The sequence below is a fragment of the Pinus tabuliformis genome, chromosome X, assembly GCF_031772625.1.
Source record: "Pinus tabuliformis cultivar Carrire ecotype Pingquan chromosome X, CPIR1, whole genome shotgun sequence".
NCBI lineage: Eukaryota > Viridiplantae > Streptophyta > Pinopsida > Pinales > Pinaceae > Pinus > Pinus tabuliformis.
Window position 1 is genome coordinate 470725779 of NC_142308.1, and position 23529 is coordinate 470749307.

Below are 23529 nucleotides of genomic sequence, written 5' to 3' on the forward strand. Positions count from 1 at the left end.
ATATTTATCGGGAATTTGGGCATATGGAAGTAAAAGAAAAATTATCCTCACGACTGCTGCGATTAGGTCATAAGGGAGAAAAGAAACCTCACAACTGCTGCGATTAGGTCACAAGGGAGAAAAGAAAAATTGATGGACCTGGAATTTTGATTATTTTCACCATTTAACTTTAAAAAATCGGAACAAAAGTAATCAAATTTATTGTAGAAAAAGACAAAAAGAGAAAAAGAAAAAGAAAAAGAAAGATGTGAAGCACGTTGTGTGATGTTTTGATATTTCACTTGATCTTTCCCATCCACAGCTGCAATTTGTACAATTTTAATTTGAAAAAGCAATGCAACGCTGTCCAGTGATTAAATTTGAATGGTCCAGTTTTAATTTAATTTGGAACGACATATATATATTTAACTTTTCAACTATTAAAAGTTCTAAAAAAGATTGCAATTTTACACAAGTGTATATTAAATAAACCTTTTATTGAAAAAACCAAATGAAATAATATTTTTCTAAATTTTAAAAATTTTAAATTAAGATTTGTCATTAGTGTTTTATAAATTGTGTTGGGCATGTTTAATTTATAGTATCCATTAAATCCTTCCCTATACCATGTCTCTTTAATTTTTCTCCATTTTGGTTTAAAGAGCAAGAGATAATTAAGCTGCTCCATTTCGGTTTAAAGAGCAAGAGATAATTAAGCAGAGAATAATTCTTGTTAATAATGTCAGCGCAAAAAAGGTTATACTTTGTAACCACCACCGCCTTTTAGTCACTCTTTAGTTAATAAATAATTTATAGTACCTATTAAATCCTTGCCTACCACACCATGTCCCTTTAATTTTGCTCCATTTCGGTTTAAAGAGCAAGAGATAATTAAGCAGAGAATAATTCTTACTATTAATGTAAGCACAGAAAAGACTATATTCTGTAACCGCTGCGGCTCTTAAGCAGAGAATAATTCTTACTACTAATGTCAGCACAAAAAAGACTATATTCTGTAACCACTGCGGCTCTTTAGTCACTCCTTAGTTAATAAATACTTACTACTAATGTTAGCGCAAAAAAGACCATATTTTGTAACCGTTGCGGCTCTTTAGTTAATAAATACTTACTACTAATGTGAGCGCAAAAAAGACCATATTTTGTAACCGTTGCTTCGGCTCTTTAGTCACTCTTTAGTTAATAAATCTTGTTCTATCCAGAAAAGCTTTCATGCAAAATTATTGTAAATTGTAACATGGATCTCCATAGATTAGAAAAATAAATACAAAACATCCGTCTCCATAAATTTTATCACTGTATCCACTAAAATAAGAACTTCTACCATTAGAATATATTATCACATATTCCTTTTATTTTAAATATTCCAATCAGAATTTTTACCATTAGAATATATTATCTAATATTCTTTTTATTTTAAAGATTCCATGGCGAGATCAAAATGATATGGTTCGTTAAGTGGATGAAATTTTTATGATACACAGAATTCCTTCACTATCCAAAAGATTGTGCACTATGGTAGAAAGAAGCACATTAATTATGAAAGAATAGAAAAACAATGGGTAAGCTCAAAATTGTGAATGAACAATATTTTCAACATTTAAATATGGTGACTTGATTCCAAAATTCATATGAATTTTTTAGGTCATATTCCATTTTGAGCCTTCGAAATTAAAGTATTTGGTGTACTTATTATTGAAATTCATTAGGGGAGGGATGCCATTAGGCAAACAGGTCCAGCTAGGACCTCATCGATGCCACGTCAACCAGCTTAAGTGTCATACAACACATGTCATGTGTGTGTGGTCACTGGTTCAACCGGTTTACTGCGCGTTAGGCTAACCTAGCGGCGACTTGTCTGAGCCTTCATTCAATTGTTGCCTTATTCTGTTCGGGAATGTTTCTTGTGCGTTTCTGATCCCAAGTACTTGCATGACGTTGTTGCAATGCCGCTTACAGCGATGCCTATCCTTGGCCCTACAAATAGCGAGTTATGTGGTCTTTCCACTGCTTGTTCGAGGGGTTGTGAGGTTGTTATCTAGAATTTGGTATGGTTTATTGGGTTTTTTTCTCTTCCCCGTATGGTGTATTGGCCTGGGTATTCGTCTTTGTTCGTCCCTATGGCAGATTTAGCTCGGCTCAGTGTTGGTTATGGCAGTTTCGTGCTCTGAAGGGTTTTATCAGGTAAAAGAGTAAGTTTATGTGATACACTAGAGATTTTTGCTTGTTTTATGCAAGTTTTTGGAGGTTTTTTTATGTCTAACCCCATGGCAGGCCTGTCTTGCAGGTCACTGTGCGATTTTGCAGTTGAAGCTACGATTTATCGAGCATATGGGGTTCTTGTGGCGCACTAGCATGGAGAAAGCCGACGAAACGAGACCTGGAAGGTAGGACATTATCCTACAATCCTATATCTACTTGTGTTTTTAAACACATTTCACTGGATGGATTATTGTGCCTTTGTGCTTATCTGCTTGTGTTTTTGAACACTTTTCAGTTGTGTTGGTTTTGTTTAAATTGTGGATTTTGTGTGGGTTTTTTGTAAATTGTGGGGTTTGAAGAATGAAGGCTTTATGCGTCAAGTCCTTTGTGCAGCAATGGTGCATCGAGTCTGGTTGTAGTTTTAATGTTTTAGTGTTCTGGTTGCGATAATTTATTCTGATTGCGTGCTCAGTGTTGGGGTTGGTGTATTAAATTGCTTTGTATGTGAGAATAGGGTTTGAAATGAGCACAACCCACCAGGGTGGAAAGTATTGTTGAAATCTTTAATAAGCTACAGGTTCAACTGTAAAAGGACAAAGAGAGCATACAATGGTTTTTCTTTAAAACAGAGAAAGAATTCTAAAAAATTATTACCCTACAAGCCCGAGCCTTAATTTTTAAACAAGATAAGAAGCCCCATTAGAGAATTCATGTTTAACTATCGTTCCTAATTAATTATAGAACAATATGTATTCACTGTCTTGGAAATGTAAGAAGAAAAATTATAGTCACGGCCTTATGGGGCTGAACCAAGAATTGACGAGTGAAATAAGAGCCTGGAAATAAATCCTTAGGAGGAGGTGAAACCCTCGACAAAATAGATAGAGCACAAATATTATTGAAATCTTGTTACAGAAAATGGGCACTTGCCCTTAATATTATTAATAGAACTTCTAGACATAGTGTTTTACAAATAGAAAAGTGTTTACAACCGGCGTAAGACGAAGAGACCTAACTAAGTAATTCAGCGTCGAATCTCTTAAGCATAGAGGAATCTAGTAAATCATGGTCTTGATTGAAATTTTGTAAGTACACAGAGTTTTTCACTGTTGGTGTTGATAATTGGCTTGGCTACGATTTTGCTGAGATTGTTTGGGCGGTGTTTTTCTTTTCATGTTGATATGGTACTAGTTTGAAGTTGATGTCATGTGGTTATGTTGGTATATTTTTTTCAGTGAGTTAGAGTTTCTAGTTTTTGTGATGGACGGTATGGCGAGTACATGCTATCTGCGGTTTGGATTATGATTGGTACTTGATTGGATTATGATTATGTTACCAGTGTAATTGAATGATGCATAAATTTTGTTAGTAGTTGTTAGCAATTTTTAGCAATATAATACATTTAAATTGTTAGCAGTTGTCAACAGTGTAATACATTTAAATTGTTCGCAGTTGTTAGCAGCTAAATGTTGTTAGCTTGTTTGTTTGTTTTTTACATTTAAATTTAAAAACTACTTAAATACATGCGATTTGGGTTAAATACTTAAATACTTAAACCTCTGCGGCCAACCGCGTAGGTTTGGGTTAGGGCATCAGACATCGGCGCGCACTGTCGATAACCGTGAGGGTTCCGGTTAAGGCAGTCTACCCCTACCTCTCCAGCCTGAAGTCCGCTCCCAGCTCCTGTCTCGATTGCTTACCTGGCCCGACTTTTCAGGCAACAACCGTCACTTTCACCATGGATCCGGTTACTGTCGGTGATAGTATGGACACGAAAGAAGCCATTGATTTCTCCGAAGACCCGCTATCCTCCGAGCTAATTTTCGACCGCCCTAATTTTGCTTCGTCGTCTGCAGCCTCCGGCCCTCTGCTTACTGAACCGCATCCCTCCCCGGCGGTCTCGATCCCGGTCCCCCCTCCATCGAGCGCTCCTGAAGGCACCATCCAATCTGACTCTGTCGGGCTAGATCTACCCCCCCTTTCTCCGGGTACCCTCCGTTTTTTATCTTCTGTCATTCCCCCATCGCCACCCTTTGATTCGCGGCCTCAGAACTCATCCTTTCCGGCGCCATCCTCTTCTGGCCCTCCTATTTCATCGTCCATTGGTTTTGCAGCGCTTCTCCACTCTCCTTCGGGATGTTTTGAAACCCCCGCAGTCAAAGTCAGCTCTTCCAGGTCGAACCCACAGGACTGCTCCCCGGACCCCTTGGTAAATCATCCCTCTGCGCCGCGCACGGGGAAAAAAAGAACAAAGTGCGTCAAATCTACGTCCAGGGACATCTCTATTTGGTTCGGTGAGAACATGGCCGCTGAAGAGGCCGCTAATATGGCAAATTCTATCCTTGTGGGGCATGTCCGAGGGCGTGCTTATTCTGCGACCCGGCTTACTCAGTGGGTGAAGGAGATTTGGGGTGGGATTCTGAAGGAACTCCCTGAAGTTCAGGTCCTCCCTCGCGGCTGGTTTTCCCTTCACTTCGCAAAGGACAATTATACGGATCTTGTCTTGGCCAAATTCTGGCACATAGAAATGGCACCAGTGTTGCTCAAGCGATGGAGCCCACTATTTGATCCCGAGCGCGAACAGATTGGGGTTGGGCCATTATGGGTGCGCCTCCCTGGACTTCCCCTCCAATATTGGAACGAAGAAACTTTCATCCGAATTGGGAACGCTCTGGGGACTTATCTCGATTATGATCGAACTTTCGTGGAATCCAGAATAGAACGCTAGCTCGGATCCTGGTACACCTAGACACTCGCGAAGGATTAGAAGAAAAGATCACTCTACATTGGGGCAAATACACTCGGCTCGAGATTCTTGACTACGAAGGCGTCCCCTTCAGAAGCCAGCGGTGCCATAGGGTAGGGCACATCTTCAAAGATTGTTCGCTAAATCAGAGGAAAGATGAGGCTCCAACACCCAATGCCTATATGCCAAGACCTACCTCTCCGGTTGCACAACAAGTTCCAGCCGCTAGCACTCCCTCGCATGCAACCCCTCAGGCACCTGGTGTTCCTCTTGGTCGTGCTACAACTCCAGTCACCAGATCTCGGGCGGCCTCCGCAATCGCTTCTGCAGCTCCTCCGGGTAAATCTCTCAATCCTTCAATGTCTGATTTCTCTATGACTTCATCATCTTCTCCATCTATGACAGCTGCATTATGTTCAATGCCCTCCCCCTTGGTCATTGCCCCTACTATTACATCCTCTCATCCGCCCTCATCACCTGCATCCTCCCCCTCATCTTCCAGGAGCTCAAAGCATTCATATTTCCTTCGCCCTCGCCCACACACCCAGGGACCACAATCCAACATCGCCGGACTGGGTATCTTAACATCTGGTCTGACCTCGCTGCCTTCTCGAGGGCGAAAATCTGATCTTACTAAAGCCATCAGGCGGGCGGGGGCAGAGGTGGCCATTGGGCGTCAATCTACTATCGATGGGGTACTTAGAGCAAAGAACACCCCTGGCCATCTTCCCACATGAGGTGCCTCTCTTTCAACTGCAGAGGCCTGGCTAGTACCTCAAAGAAACTAGCCCTTAAGAGACTGGTTGAAACATCTCCTGTCGATATTATCATGCTACAAGAAACGCTTGGCCCCGAGGACTCCATTTCGGCCACACTATCATCGATCATTCCTGGTTGGAAATTTTCGGCAATAGACTCTTCTGGAAGATCGGGTGGATTAGCAATTGGATACAATCCTGTTACCATTACAGCCCTAGGTACTTGGGGAGGACCGGGCTTTCTGGGTTTCGACCTATTTTCTGCAGACCTGGGTATCAACCTCAGGGTAATCAATATATATGGCCTGTGTCACCAGAGTGAAGCTTTCTGGAATCACCTTTTGGGGCTACACATCTTTTCACCAGAGAACTTGATCATAGGGGGGGATCTAAATTTTTCATTGGGATACGGGGAATCTTGGGGTGCCACAGCACAAATCGACTCGATCACTGCCTACATGACCGATCTCTTGGAGCGACATGATCTGAGTGATGTCCCCATGAACAAACCCCTCCCCACCTGGCGGAACAGAAGGATCGGTGAAGCTGCTCTGGCCCGTAGACTTGACAGATTCATGATGAAAGGACCCCTGCTTCAAAGACTTCATCACTACAAACAATGGGTGGGCTCAGGTGGTATATCAGATCACCATCCTATATACCTGGAAATAAATGGCCCCAATAAAAAGCCAAAAGCCCCTTACAAGTTCAATCATGGATGGCTTGAGGATCCTTCCTACATCAAACTTGTTAAGGACTTCTGGCCTCACAACCCAATAGACAGAGCCGATTCTCTGGCAAAAGGCTTCTGTATGAATCTGTCACAACTCAAGGATCTCACTATCGAATGGGCTAGGAACAAGTACCGACTGGAAAACACTACTCTCATGAACATTGAAGCTGAGCTAACCTCTCTCACTGACGAAAGAGGCTTGGGTTTCACATCGGAGGCCGAAAAAGCACACCTTGTGGAGCTGGAAAATCAGAAGCAAAAGATCCTTAGGGAGAGGGAAGAATCTATCCGACTGCGCAGTAGAGCAACCTGGCTTAAGGCAAGAGATGAAAACTCTCGCTTCTTTCACAATTATGCCAAGGGCAGAAAGGTCAGCAATACAATATGGAACCTCCCTATGGCTGATGGTGGAATGGCTGATACTTTCAATAAGCTATCTCAGATGGGATCATCACACTTCAGGAACCTTTACAAGCAACCTCCAGGTAACAACCTTGCTGACATTATCAACATTGCTGGACACTTTCCTAGGTTTGTTAACGAGGAGGAAGCAGAGTCCCTATTCGATCCTGTTACCCCTGAGGAACTGGAATCCACCATCAAATGGTTTAAGGAGCGCAGCCCTGGTCCGGATGGATGGACCATCGAATTCTACATTGCATTTTATGAGATGATCAGCCAGGATCTTCTAAGGGTGGTTGAGGAATGTAGGATGTCAGGATCCATGTACAATGCAATCAATTCCACCTTCATTGCCCTGATCCCCAAAACTGACTCCCCTTCCTCTTTTGATGAATACCGTCCTATCTCTCTCTGCAATGTACTCTACAAGATCATCTCAAAAATCATTGCAAATCGAATTCGCCCCATTTTGTCTCGACACATTGCCCCTCAACAGTTCGCATTCCTGGAACATCGCCAGATTCATGAAGCTATAGGGGCAGCACATGAGGCCTTTCACTCTATTTGGACAAAGCACCACAAAGCCATCATCTTAAAAAATGACTTGGCTAAAGCATTTGATAGGGTAAGCTGGCTCTATATCAAGATGCTCCTTATTCATCTGGGCTTCCCCCACAGATTTATCACTTGGATCATGGCCTGCATCACCACCCCCTCCTTTAGTGTGCTGATTAATGGCTCTGCATCCCAGTTCTTCCATTCGGAGAGGGGTCTCAGACAGGGGTGCCCATTGTCCCCCCTTCTCTTCCTTATTGTCATGGATAGTCTCAGTAGGCTTATTGCATCTGCTAAGAGGAATGGAGACATTAGTGGCCTCAAGATATCAGTGGACTGCTTCCTCACCCACCTCCTTTTTGTAGATGACGTTATGATATTCCTGGATGGAAGCACCCGGGACTCCCGCACTTTCTCCAATATCATCTCCCTCTTCTCCTCTGCCACTGGGATGCAGGCAAACCACTCAAAATCATCCATCATTCTCTCCAGAACCACTGTCCATGAATCCCAGATGGCTCTACAGCTATTCCCTTACAGCATACACCCCTTGGATCAGGGCCTTAAATACTTGGGTTATTGGATCAAGCCTATTAGCCCTAAAGTAGCAGACTGGATCTGGCTAGTGGTCAAACTGGAGAAAAATCTCAATATCTGGAGCCATAGATACCTATCACGAGCAGGAAGACTTGTCCTGATCAAATCTGTCTTGGAAGCTACTCCGGTCTTCTGGATGGCCTTGGCATGGATCCCTCGCAGCATCCTATCCAGACTGCAGCAGACCTGCAATAGGTACCTATGGAATGGGTCTACAGAAAAGCGCATCTTTGCATGGATTGGATGGAAGAGGATTGCCATCCCAAAGAAGTGGGGAGGCTGGGGCCTCAAAGATCTCCCTACATTTGCATAGGACCTGGCTGCAAAGATGGGTTGGACACTAATCACTGGGGACAATCTATGGACCCAAATTGTATATCACAAATATATTTGGCCTCATCAAATAATGGATTGGATCCGGCTCCCATCCTGGCCCAAAGTTGGGATATCATCTGTTTGGAAAGCACTTCTCCATGCTATTCCACTCATCAGAGATACCCTGATATGGAAAATAAACGATGGCACTCAGGCTAGGATCGGGCTGGACCCCTGGAACGGTAGCGGTGGAAGGCACATATTGCCTGAAGCCCTCGTTCAACACCTGCACTCTCAAGGGATCTCTCACATTGCAGACATAGCAGATCCACAACACACTACCATCTTCAATCAACAATGGAAATCGGCACAACAGATCAACATTCCACCTCTCTGGCACCAAGATTGGTAGTCTTATATAAACGCCTTATCTGAATCGCACATCAGGATCAAGCAGGGACCTGATGAGCTCATATGGTATCCCTCCGAGCATGGCACATACACCCCAAAAGCGGGATACCTATCTCTGATCGCACATAAGGCTCCGGATTTGATATCTTTCTGGTGGAACTCCATCTGGAAGTTAACGGCTCCACCAAGACAGAAATTATTTTTTTGGTGTATCCTAAAAGGGGTGGCTCCCACTGGGGAATACCTCATGAGGCGTGCGATACATGGACCGTCTTGGTGCATCCTGTGTAAGCAATCTACTGAATCGTGCACACACTTATTCTTACAATGCACTGTCCTAGCACAGCTCTGGCAAGCCATCACACCAGCTATACAATTCTCCGGTAAATGGGAGGGGATCGACATAAATCAAACATGGGAGTCGTGGCATAACCAGCATAGAAACTCAAAGCTACAGAGCCTGCCCATCATTATATGCTGGTACCTATGGTTGGCCCGAAACCGTTTGACATTCGAGGACAAAATGGTTCAGTGGCTGCATCTTACTGCTAAGATTATTGCTGTCTTCAATGACATACCTGAGCCACCGCAGCCTAAGGTCCGCCGTCCCCGGGATCCCCCTCAAATCGATCACAGCTGCCCATGGGCATATTTCGATGGTGCAGCCCAACAGCAGGGATGTGGAGGGGGCTTTCTCCTCTTCATTAACGAACAACACTTCTATAAAGCAAAGCTGGGTCTGGGCGTTGGTTCAAATAAATTTGCAGAGATCATCACACTCCGCCATCTCATTCATTTTGCATTGAGCCATAACTGCTTGCATTTAAACATATTTGGGGATTCAAAGATTGTCATTGATTGGTTCAATAATATTTCTGCTTGCCACTCGCACACACTCAGCAGTATACTGGATGAAATAAATTTACTGAAGGCACAGTTTAATAACATCTCTTGCAATCATATCTACAGGGAACACAACAACAGTGCCGACCAACTATCCAAGGAGGCTACGGTACTTCCCAGAGGCGAGTGGATGATTCAGGAGCAGCGGGGCGCAAATGCATATCAGTACTATCACCGCCCATACATAGATGCACAATATTATAGGGCAGCCAGCCCATGAACAACCAAGAACTGATATTTTTGAACTATTTTTGTATATAGCTGATAAATATTATAACTGACAGCCCTGCGTGGCAATATGTATATATGGCGATGTAAAACATCCTGCGAGATGATTTTTGTTTTTTGATAGACAGATATGGAACCTACAGATACCCACATGTGTAGTGGAAGAACTTTTGCATATGCAAATGCATCTACAACATGTAATTTTTCTAATCAATGAAAGATTACGATTTTTCCAGTGGAAAAAAAAGGTTAGATTTTCTAGTTTTTTTTAAGGAGGGTATGGAGGGTATGGCGGTACATGTTATCAGTAGTCTGGATTATGATTGGTACTTGATTGGATTATGATTATGTTACCAGCATAATTGAATGATGCATAATTTTTGTTAGCAGTGGTTAGCAGTATAATGTTGACCGAAGTTGTAAAAAGTTGTTAGCAGTATAATGTTGACGGAAGTTGTTAGCAATATAATACATTTAAATTGTTAGCAATATAATACATTTAAATTGTTAGCAATGGTTAGCAGTGAAATGTTGTTAGCTTGTTTGTTTGTTTGTTAAATTTAAATTTAAAAATTGCCTAAATACATGTGATTTTCTTCACTAATTTTAGTCCCTCCCTCACTCTTTTCAATTTGGATAATGGTGTCCCTCCCCTAATGGTTTAAATGCTTGCATTATGAGTTGTATATTCGTGGTGCCAAAGAAAGGTTTGGAAGTCTCTTTGATTTTTCATGGTCAAAAAATTATGTGAGGAGGAGATACAACCACCATATGTGATTGCAACAGAGAAAAGTGCTTGCGAATTCATCAAAGAAGGTGCTTAGAATTAGCTTTAGGGCTTGTATGTTGTTGAATGGAACTGGGTGATTCAAACTAGAAAAATTGGTTAGCAATAAGATGCCTAAACATGTTGTTGTCATCGACTCCTAACAAAACCATAAATTAAAGCTTCCAAGTAGAACATTAAACAAAATGATTCATTGCTTTAAAGTTAGTGATTTTATCTAAATAAAAGCACAGATGTTGATGATTGAAAAAATCATAAAAACCGGACATCAAAATAAAAATATTTTTCAAATTAGAATTCAAATTCAAATTCAATAGAGTTCATATTTTTTAATTCAATTCATCTACCTTTGTTCCTTGATCATCACAATGACCATTAACAAACATTCTCAAATCAAGAAAAAGTGGATGTAACTGTGTAGAAGAGAATGGTATTTTTTATCATTTGCAATCCTCAATCTGATGAACTAGATAATCCTTAATTGTGTAGAAGTGTAGCTTCTACTATTAAACCAATCAACATATTGCATCCTTACAAAATTTACATTGCGATGTGGTTACAAAAATTATGTCATGCTTGCCCAAAATTGTTGAGTTTCCAGCCTGGCCCAAGTATGGTGGACTACCCAAGATTGGTTGATTAGGATGTGCCTAAATGTTGCCATATGCTTGACTCCAGTTTCCTCCTTGTAGCCATGGAGGGACTTAGTATCCCAAATGTCCACTTGTGTTACTAACCCCAACACTGAGTGCAGGTGTCATATAAACATAGTTACGATTTAAACCTGCACTGGTAGGGGTATAAGAGGTGCACATAACCCCTAGCTGATAACGGGGGACTTGGATGATTAGAATGATGGTGTGTGCTTTGCAATGTGGTTCAACGTGTTGGACATCATCCTATTTGCCTCAAATTGTCTTGCACCATAGTCTTCCATGCTTGTCACCCCTCCTCCTTTTTCCAACACTTGTTGAACCTTCCTTGCCTCCCTCTCTTGCCTTGCCAAAAAAAATTATGTTCCTTGTCTTCTCTTGCTTTTTGTCTTTCCAACCTTTCCTTTGCTCAAGCTTCTGTTACTGCAATCCTTGCAGCTCTCTTTTCCTTGGCCAACTCCTTTCTCTTTTTAGATTCTTGAATTTCAATTTTTTTACATTCAAAGTCAACAATAAATTCACATAATCTTCAGATGTGACCAACTGTGAACTCCCCAAACGACGACAATATGATGTTTAGTGCCTTGATGAGGCCTTCACTCTCTCTACTAGTAACTTTAGGAACACACCAAGTATTCTTTGCTTTAATGTCCCATGCTCCTCAGGACCTAACACTTGGCTTTCAACCTTTAGGACAACTAATTGGCCCCCATTGTTGTCTTCTTCATGTACTTCATGATGAATAGGCTCCTCTTCCAGTGACCCATTGTCCACAAAATAATGAACAATTTCAATGTTCAACTCTGATGGTTGTGAAGGCATGCCCGTGCTTTCCTCATTGGTGGTAGACACATTATGTGTGTTGATATTCATCATGGCCTCTACCAACCATGATGGTGGGCTTACTTGGGTTGGCATGCTCAATTGCTCATTGTTTAATCCTGTTGCATTATCATTTGAAATCAAGTTTGCATTTTCATTCGCTTGATCAAATACCTCATATGGAATATCACATGAAGAATTGGTCGGTGGTTCAATGGGTGTGACAACCTCCAAGATATTAACAGTTGGTTCATGACTAAATGGTGTCTCACTCACATGTTCATCATCATCACCATAGAAGTGCCCTTCAGAAAGGAACATTATACCTTCGGCAGCAGCGACATCTTCTTGACCATCAACATGGTCTTGCAAGTTCTCTGCTTCTTGGCCTTCCACAGCAAATGCTTGGCTACAACCAGTATCATGCATAAGAGCATCAACATTAAGTGGCCATATACCAGTCCTCCTAAATCCAACCTTGATATTAGAAGGTGTGAGAGCCCTTTTAAATGCTTTACTTGCAAGCTCAGCTAGCTCAAACCTCTTTACTTCCACCCCTAGATTTTGTCATACACGAAGCTCGCTTGACCCTGAAATAGTTCTTGAAAGGCCCAAACACGCTAACATCAAGGGGTTGCAATATATGAGTGGTATGAGCCAGCAATGTTAACATGTCAATGCCCAAATTGTTGGCCTCCTATATTGTCTGCACAACCATGTGGCATCCATGGCCATCTAAAATCAGTAGGTGTCTATTTTCAGGCGAGACACCACCTGGTACAAATGCAACAAAGTGACAAAGCCAATTTAGGAATAGTTCATTTGTCATCCATGCATGGGGATGTGTAGCCATGCATGTACCTGGTTCACAGTATTGTATACAATTTTTTAGTTGTGTTTTACCTTTGAATAGATATAATCCTGGGATTGAAGAACCAATTGCATTGAAACAACAAAGAATAGCGATCTACCCCCTGCTCTTAGGGAAAATCTTGGCACATTTATGCTCCCTCTTGGAAAATACTCGCATACCACAATTCTTTCCTGTCTGTAACCCTGTTTCATCACAGTTCCATATATGGTATGGGGCATATGAGTGTTGCTCGTATGCAACAGAAAGAGTGTTATGGAACTTGGACACAATTGCAGGGCGTAGATTTAAAGCCCTATCTCTGTCAAGGCCCTCAGTTGTACATAGCACAAGGTCTAGAATGTCTGGTTTGTTGTAACTTACTCTAGGCATACAAGTGTTGTCGTGGTTGGTGATCTGTGTGGATTATTGTCTTCTTTCCCATCAAATAGTGCTTCCACTTCTTCACAGCTTGCACCAGGGCATAGAGCTCCTTGTTGTAGGTAGGGTAGTTAAAAACTGCCCCATAAAAGAATTCAAAATGGTAGCATACGATTCATCCTCGTTATATCAAAACCGCTCCTATAGCATACCCACTCGCATCTGTCTCCACTTCGAAGAGTCGCTGCAAGTTTGGTAATACCATAACTTGTGCTTGATTGATCTTTTTCTTTAGCTCCTCGAAATCCCTTTGTTGATGCTTTCCCCATTGGAAAATCTTGCCACTTGTTGTTATGGCATGGAGCGGTGTTGCTACTATTGAAAATGAGGCTATGAATTTCCTCAGGTACTGGTACTGGTACTGAGCTACCCCAATGAAACTCTTGACCTCAAAAACATTAGTAGGCACCATCCATTTCATGATGGCCTCCATCTTGGCAGGATCTATCTACATCTCTCCTCCACCTATCACATATCGCAAAGATTGCTATGCAAACTCACACTTCTTAAGGTTTGCTAGTAGTTGGTGCTTCTTTAATGTCTCTGACACCTATGTCAAATGTGAGATGTGATCTTCCTAGGTAGCATTGTATACTAGTATATCATCCAAATAGACAATAACAAATGAATCTATAAAATAGTGCAATACATCATTCATTAATCTCATAAATGTAGTCAGCGCATTACATAGGCCAAATGGCATCACAAACCCTCATACAAACCTTGACTGGTATTGAAGGCGGTTGTCCGGGTATCTTTGTTTCTTGACATGAACCTGGCGTATCTAGACTTTAAGTCCAGCTTGGCGAAGTATTTTGCTTACAGCAATTAATCCAGCAGATCATCTATCCTCGACATAGGGTACCTGTTCTTGAGCGTGATATTGTTCAACGCCCTATAATCTATACACATTCGCCAAGTCCCATCTTTCATTGGCACAATGATGATGGATGACCCACATGATCATTTACTCGATCGAATGATGCCATGTTCCAAAAGTTGCTGCAATTGTTTCTTCACCTCACATGCTTCTATAACTGACTGCCTATACAACCCAATTGTTGGCAATGCGGAGTCGGGCAATAGTTGGATCTCGTGCTCCATCTCCCTCTTAGGTGATAACCCTTTAGGCTCTCAGAACACATCCTTGTATACTTATAGCAACTCTTCCATTTGTTGTTTATGTTTCTTAGTACACCCCTCCAAGGATGCCTTGCCTCTTACTGACTCTTCTATAAACTAATTTTCTCTTAAAAACAATAAAACATACATCTTGCTAGAACTGATCAATTTCTTGACTTGGTTAACACTTACCAGCAAAATTTTTGAATTCCCTTTGTATGTTGATCATGAACGATTTTCCATCCTTGACGAGCTCATACTAGTTGGCTCTCCACATTAATATTGCATCTCACATGTACACATAGGGACTCCCAAACATGACTCCACATACATTTAGGGGAACCACATCTAGTTCTGTTTCATCAATAAAATCAACACTAATAGCAAATCTAATTTTGCAATGTTTTGTTACCATCAACTCTACATCCTTATTTACTCATCCCAGTGGATATGGGTTTGGATGATCAAGAACTTCCAACCCCAATTTCTTGACCAACTATGCTGCAAGGAGATTCACCTGCAATCTTGAGTCAAATAGAGCATCAATTTTTGTCTTCTTGACTTGTATCTTAATATGGAAGTGTTTGGTCATTTCTTTCTCTTCTTGTTGCTAAAGGCTACTCAAATTCACCTCTTTTTGCACTGATGTACAGACAATCTTCTCATCCACGTCCAAGTTTCTTCAACTTGTCTGCTCAAATCAGTATCCATGACATTCTTCTTCTTATTGTCTTTCTTTTTGTTCTTTGGATTTAGCTTTGGATGCAACTTCCAACACTTCTCCTCTGTATGGTTGTCTATGTTGCAGTGGTTGCAATGGTTGTTGGGATCTTTGCACTGATGTGTTCTGGATACCATCTTTTTATATTTTCATGCTTTATGCTTCTTTTTCCCCTCCTTAGAAGCGTCGTATTGCTCCTTGTGCTTCGATCCACTTGATTGCACCCTCTTCAAGCCTATGTTCTCCAGGTTATGTCCCTGTACACAAGCCTTGTCCATTGATTTGGGCTTGAAAAACATCACTTGCTCCCATAGGTGACAGTGTAGGCCCCCCAAATACTTAAGTACATATGGGTTCTTTGAGGAGATACCCAGCATTATGCTAATCTTTTTTAACTTTATGGTGTACTCCTGCACATTTTTCCCCAACTTTTGTTGAAGTAGTGCCATCGAATCCACTGGTCCTCTATATACCCAATAGGGTAAAACTATTACTTAATGAGGGTTTTGAAGTCCTCCCAATTATTCATTGGAGGATCCCCTTCCAACCTTAAGGTCTCTGTGTGGCTCTCCCACCAACTCGGGGCATGGCCCTTTAATTTTAGTCGCGCAAATGAAATCTTTTGTTCTTCCTCAATTTGTTGGACATTGAAATACACTTCTAGTTGTTGCAACCAATGATTTAACTTCAAAGCGTCGATCTCATCGTGGTACAACTTGATATCAACTTTTGCTTCCATTTTAAACAAGGGTTGTGATTGATTCACAACACTCAAACTGGGTTGATTTTTTCCAAATTCTTTCTTAGTTGGTTCTCTATTTCTTTCCAATCTCTTGATCCCCCTTCTGATTTGTCATCTACATTTGAACCCCCATCTTCTCCAAATATCCCAAGCTTATTACTCATGGCCACCATGAGGATGATTTATATCAATGACTTGTTGTTCCAACCACGAAAACCTCTCCTTTGCAGGATCACGAGGGTTATTCACAGATTCGTCGGCCATGATTAGGGTTTTATGACTTTTCGCTCAACGGATCTTGATCTTCGCAATATTCTCGAAAGAAATTGCTCTGATACCAATATGATCCGTAAATCGTCGTGGATATTTCGTTGCACATCACAACAAATCTAATAAAAATATATTTTAAATCTGAAATTTTACACTTACATTTTTATTAGATTTTTTGGATATGTAGATCTATTGTTAATAGTACATGCATGTGAATAAAAATTATGCAAAAAATAGAGAACGGCAAAAATAAAAGCTCACACAGACATTTGACACAAAATATGCTTTGGGAAACCCTTTAGAGAGAAAAACATAGCGAGAAGGTCAAGTCGCTCCGCTCTCTTTCTCTGAATGGAAATATGGCTGCAAGTACAATGAAGTGTGGCTTGTGGCCCGTGGGCTGCTACAGTGCACAAATCCTCTCTATGTGCTCTACATCTTATCTCTCTTGGCTCTTTTTGCTTTTTGCTCAGTGATGGAACAAATGCACTCAAAAGAATGAAATCTCTTTTCCTCCTAGTGGCTCAATTATAACACAACATGATAGCCTACTAGTGGTTAGGTTTGACTATCTCAACTCTTGACCAAAGTTACAATATAGACTCTTCTAGAGTCTTCTACATCATAATCACATGGCTAGCCCCTTTTCCATGAATAATGCGGGTTGACGTGACACCCTCTCGAATTATAGTGGTGAAAAGAGGAAAGTCAACTTCTGAGTGGCATAACTTTTCCCTGATGTGATTCTTGCACCGTTGGAAAGGTATCTATGTGTAGAATAGCATGAAAAAGTGTTGCGCCAAAGCGCCAAAGTTTTACCCCAAAAAACGTCGATTGATGCCTCAAAATGCTCTCACAAGGTTTTAGGACTTATTTTGCCACATTGGGTTCTGCCAGTAAAAACAGTCCTATGAACTTATTCCTCCACTTTTTCAATTCTGAAAGCATAGAGATAGATGACAAGCAATATAATGATACAATCCTAAACAACAGTTTGTAAGCAATTCTAAAAATTTGCTTCCATGGACAACATAGGATGTGTATCAAACTTGAGAGATAACATGCATAAATTATGAATCAAATCATATCTTTAATTGAGAGAAAAATGTCAAATTTACAATGCCACTGTCAAGTATACACCTAGAAAGTGCACTGACGAACAGAACTTAAGTTGACTGATTTGGTTGTACTTCTAAATCCAACTCGGCCTCCCCTGAATAGGCTGCTACAGGCATGCAAAGAATGTGGTCTCAAGGAAATTTCTAGATCTGGAACGTGAACGTATCAATGACTCCCTAATTTAGAATTTTGTCTCCTTTTTGCCAGCACTTGGTACCATAAACCCTTATGCAATATATTGCTCAGCCCTCTAAAAAACAATGCGTGGAAACTTCATAATTCATCCTCCTCACCTTAAACTAATATGTCCCTTCTTGTATGACGAAAATAGCACTTAGAATTGGAAGCAAAATGATGAATGACAGTTCGGCCCAAGAGTCTCTAAGTCTAGAATGAAGGATCAGGTAATCAAGGCAATCAATCCTCCTCTAAAATGTGTCTTTTGGCGTGTTGAATCTCAAGTATTGGTGCAAGATGACTTGGCCTCCTCCCTCTTGAATGAGCTCAAGTATTGGTGCAAGATGACTTGGCCTCTTCCCTCTTGAATGAGCTCAAGTATTGGTGCAAGATGACTTGGCCTCTTCCCTCTTGAATGAGCTCGATCCTCTTCTTGTCAGAATTTAAATGTGTTCTTCCTTGGCATCAAGATAGATATGCAGCCTCCTAAATCCTTTTTGCATCACGTCCCTCCTTGGAGATAATTTCGGCTCATCATTAAATCAGCAATTCAGTTCAGCCCTCGTCATTATTAACTCAGCCCTCCTGCAATTTTAATGAACTCAACCCCTTCTTGGCCCAAGATAAATTCTGGATTTGCAAATATAAATTCCTCCTCCAGATTGGGCAGTTCGATCTTCACTTGGTGAGACAAATAAGCTCGGCCCTGGTGATCGAATGATCCTGCAACCAAATTACACCCCAATGTTGGATCCTCCTGCAAACAATGATAATTAGATCTTCTATAATAAGCACAATGGAAGATCTAAAATAATCCTCCCAAAGAGCTAAATAGGGTGGCACTCGAAATCCACCGAAATTAGCTTTGACTTTTGCATGAAACTCTTGAAACTTGCTTAACCTATTTTCTATGTCAAGAGATAGATAGGAATAAAATTATTTGCAATTGAATTCCTCCTGTTATAATTATTCATGGAGTCTCCCTCTAGCTTCTAGATTCTTCATTTTAAATAAAATAATAATGTCTCAATTCTCCAATAAAATATTATTGTCGTCATTCTCCATCAAGATAATGATTTGTCTCCCCTCAATTAAATATTATTTTGCCACTATCCTCTATTAAAATAATAATTTCCACCTTTCTCCACCAAAAATAATATTTTCCTTTATTAATTTAATATTACCAAAAATTGGCAAAACTCCTTAGTGATTTTTTATTTTTTTCATTCATAAAATTGGGAACATTACAAAAACAGTGATGGTTACTGGGCCAAAATCCAAAAACATTACTCCTGGTCATTATCGGGGCCCTTTGTGTTTTAAATTTTCTTGAAATTTTCATCATAAGGGAGCTATTTCTGGATTGTACCTTGTTTTATACCATTTTGCAGAGTACTTTTTTGCCCACTCGACACGAGAACCATGTTCAGGGCTGAACCATCAGTATGGATGGTTACACTACCAATATTACTTCATATGACATACGTTGTTCATGTTCAACATATGACACAGAAATAGGTATTATTTTCTGTCTATAGAATAGGTTTACGCGTTCAACATTTTGCTTGCTTAGAATAAGAATTTTTTATATTTTTGCAAGAATAAGATTCCTTTAATCTTGGTTTCATGTTTGTCATCTACCTTTTGCTTTCATTTCAGCATAGCCTTGCCAACTTGCTAGTCTTTGATGTCCAGCTAAGTACCTGTCTCTTATGATTCTAAAACATTCCTGAACGCCTGTCTTGATCACTGGTTTATTTATGACCTATTGTATGGAGTCTTATGGGAGGACATTTTGGAGGAGCTGTTGGAAAAAGGAACCTTCCCCAACATGGCTATTTTCTTGCTTCCCATAATCAAGAATAGCGAGTGAAAAGTTAGGCTATTAACTTTTGAAACAGGTATGCGTTTTCACTAAATTAAGTTATTTGGATGTGTTGATATATAGAATGCCGTACTAAAAAAACCACTTGCCTGTTTGAAGTAAATTGGGATCTTGAAAAAAATCTACTGAGGAACCCTACCTCCACACCCTTTTACCAGTCATGCGAGTGTGCAATTAGGCTTTCGCATTGAGTGTCTGTTGTTCTGTTGATAGGATATTCTGGAGATTTTAGGGACACGTATTCTTTTCCTGGCAATCAAAACAACCGTCAATTATCTCTAGAGTAGATCTTCAATAATGCAGCAAGGAATTTCAATCCTTTGTGACCTGTCTCGAAATATCTTTAGAAATACTGCTGGTTTAGAAGATTATACAAATACAAACACCTTGCTGCTAACAATGAAACATCACATTAAAGCTGGCGTATTGATGATCAAAAGTCAAAGTGTCATTTAGTCAGCAAGGATTTTCAATTCGATTTCTAGCTCCCTCACAGTGGTGCTCATCTACGTTATGACCATTCTTGCTATGTTATTTACTACTCTAGTAAACTATGCAAGTGTTGGACCATTGCTTTCGAAGAATCTGATTTTTCAGGAATCAAAATCACAGTAACCCACAAGAATTCACGAATTGAATGCCTTCTTTAACAATTTGAGTCTGTACTTGCACATGAGCTGGGAGGCTAAAAAGAAGGGTAGCCAGGAACCAATGTTGAACTATACTACTGGCAAACAATGCAGCAATAAATGCAATGGATTCTTGCCACCGCTGTTATTCTTATCCATATCAGAGTCAAAGCAACATTTTCTAGAGTAAGTTTCAGTGATGACAAAAAATGGGAAAAGAAACCAACAGTTGCACTGTAGTAATAAATCAGAAGAATTCGCAAACACTTGTGATTTGATGTAAACATAAGCACGATTCAAAGGGGAAATTCAAAAGTAAATTCGCTGATCAAAAAACATAACATCGTGTGCACGACTGAGGAACCAAGTAACCCCATCTAAGGAACCAAGGTAATGAGGATCAGTGATCAGAAATTGAGCAATCGGCAATGAAAGTGGTCCTGATTCATCCAAGTGATGTAACTGTTTTCAACAAGATGTTTACCTACTGGCCTTCTATACAGATGAGCCTTTCTCCAGGAACTGAATGAGCATTGGTTTTCTTATGATGCATGTTTGCTTGTGAATACCCTGCAATAGAGAGCAAGCTTCACTTCATTTTTCCAAAAGTAATTTTGTTTGCTTGCAGCTTATTTTCTGCTTATCAAAATTGGACGGTTGCCTCTCAAGACTCTGTTTCTGCTCAAACCTAGTTTTGCTCTCGTTATTGTTAATTTCCATTGCTTATAATTTTACTTTTGATGTTTTGCTTGAACAATTTGTTGTAGAATTTTGATTCTATTGCTTTCGATTTCAGTTTGCTTTCTTTTATCTAGTTTCTGTTTTCAATTGATCAAAAATAGCTTGAAGATTTAACTCATTTCCTTTTGGTTAGTGCAGCTTGTTTTCATGCTTTCATGATTTTTGAAGTGGAAGATTTCACATGCAGCTGTTTGAAATCATGAAAAATCTCAATAGGCTGCACGAGGAGATTAGGCCATCTGAATTTCTGCAAGGGTGCCACGTTATTCAAGATAAGTGGTAGAAGCACAGAATCCATCAGGTCAATGGCTCCTGAGTGACTTGGGAAACTAAGCATTGGATTACTAACCAAAGATCTGAAGGGTTTTTCATCCGTTCACATAGTAATCACTGAATGCTACCTTATCTTGAGATGCAATCTTAGATTGCCTCAGTAATGCATTCATATCCATATGCTGTATTTTGATAATATATATCATAAATTGACATAATGCTTCTCCTTCTAAAAGTAACACACTTGTTTCTGCTAACATCAGAGTAAGGGGTTTATATTTTTAACTCCCAGATACTCTATAAGGAATAGTTTCTGAACTTTTTCAACTTTCTTCCAAGATTTTTTGGAGAGGCCCAGAGCCTAAACAGAACAACCATAAAAAAATACTGTTTGCGCTAATGTTCTGAAGAGCATCTTTTTTATTATACATGAAAGTCTCCATGTTTCACACCATGTTAGATTTGGAGCGCTATGAAAGATGAACATTCTGAGGATAATGAAATAAAGTCATCTCCCATATCCCCTAAGGGAACAAAGCCAGGGAAACTCAAGATAAGAGGATTTGAACATGTTAATTTTAGTTAACAATGGTATGTTCTATGCTTAGCACAATTTACTTCAATGTTCCTTAGTAGCCCAATAACGATTTCCAGTAGCAATCACAATAATCACATTGACAATAAAAACAGATAGAACATGAAACAAAATGCAGAAGAAAATCCAAGACAAGAGGACACCAGATTTGGCACATGCCAGGGAAAAACCCCAATGTGGGAAAAAGCCTTTGATCAATTCTTCTTATTATTATATCAAAAGTTCAGCACAGAGAGAGAGTACAAAAGTCAAATTGACTTGCCAAATTCAAAATCAAAACAGCCTTGTAAATTTCTGCAGTCAACTACAGTCAAACTTCAGCACTAACCAGAAAGTCAACACTGGTCAAGACTCAAAACAGCAATCAAACTCCTCCTTTGAAGCTCGGTCAAAGGCAGTTAAACTCGGCCTCCAGCAGCAGTCAAAGTCAGCCAAAAACAGTCACAAAAGCAGTGGTCAACACAGGTCAAACAGACCAGGAAATCTCGATTTATGTGCCAGTCAATGCGGCCTGGACAAACAGAAATGTTCCTCCAAAAACCAAAGTCAAAACTGGTCAAAGCTGGTCAAACTGTCTGAAATTCTGAAATTTTGGTTCTGCAATTCAGCCCAGAAAAAACTCGTCCTTGCCACACATGTGAAAGAGAAGCTGCCCAATGTTGTACGAACCAATAAGAGAAGGAGAGAGAATGAGCAAGTGATGCATGTGCCAAATGAGGAGGAGGGACACTTGTATTTATACAAGTTGAAGAGGGTGAAGTGTCATGTCTATTGGGCTCTATGAGCCTACATGGTGATGAGGACGACCTGAACAATTTGTACATCACTGGGCATAAATTCAAAATCATACTTCTATTTGTCCGAATGAGATGATCTTTATATCAATCTTGGTCCTCTCGAAAAGAGGAATCTAATGCAATCATCATATAAATCAAATGAGTTGTCCCAAGGTCGAATTTAGCCATAGTTTCCAATTTTAACACTCCTTCTCAACTAGGGAGAATTCCACTGCCAATCCATCTGTCTTCATGTATCATCTATGTCATCTCATCTCTGCTCTGTTGAACCGTGAAGTAATAATGAAGAAGAATCAATCGAGAGTGAGTCACAAGACCTTACCACTCTCCACTAACAAAAGTCAGTCCAGAGGTAGAACCTCAAATGATCCCAAATCAAGTTGTTGAACACCATGCATCCTAGACATAGGGAGTACGACAGTACACGATGCATCCATCGGTAGTGCAATGGTCGCTATCCACATTTCCCAACTCATTGGCCAGATGAGAAATACTTCCCATGAGTCCCGAACTACATGGGTAGGATGTATGTTGGGGCATCAACAGGAGAAGGTGAACCACTCATCCTGCTTATATGCCATAGGTGAAGGTGAACCACTCATCATATGCATATGTCAATCATAGGGGAAGGTGAAACACTCACCCTACACACATGTCACCATGGGGTATCATAGGGGAAGGTGAACCACTCACCCTGTACGCAACGCACCACATAGGGGAATGTGAACCACTCACCTTGTGGTCGCTCATAGATCCAAGAAGTACCCCAAGCCCATAGGAGCTTCCAGAGCTCAATGTCCAACTCAAGCAGGACACTCATGGGAGGGTTTTTCCACGACTCCAAGTCTCTCTCAAAAGGGTACGAATTTGACCTTCCCCAAAGGCTTCATGAGGATATCTATGACCTGCTCATCAGTCCTGATGTGTTGGAGCCTTATTGCTCCTCACTGTACCATATCACGAATAAAGTGGTACCTGATATCAATGTGCTTAGAGCGGTTGTGGAATACGGTATTCACTGAAAGGCGATTCCCACTTTGGTTGTCGCAGAATATCAT

At 40.5% G+C, this 23529-nt stretch overlaps 1 long non-coding RNA gene across 1 annotated transcript; it reads left to right on the forward strand.

Annotated features, from left to right (window-relative positions):
* The first annotated feature begins 18794 nt into the window (after positions 1 to 18794).
* Positions 18795 to 21469, forward strand: LOC149140717 (uncharacterized). Its single transcript, XR_016265141.1, has 3 exons — positions 18795 to 19069; positions 19211 to 19452; positions 20945 to 21469. It is a non-coding gene; the product is annotated as an uncharacterized LOC149140717 (long non-coding RNA).
* Positions 21470 to 23529: the final 2060 nt, after the last annotated feature.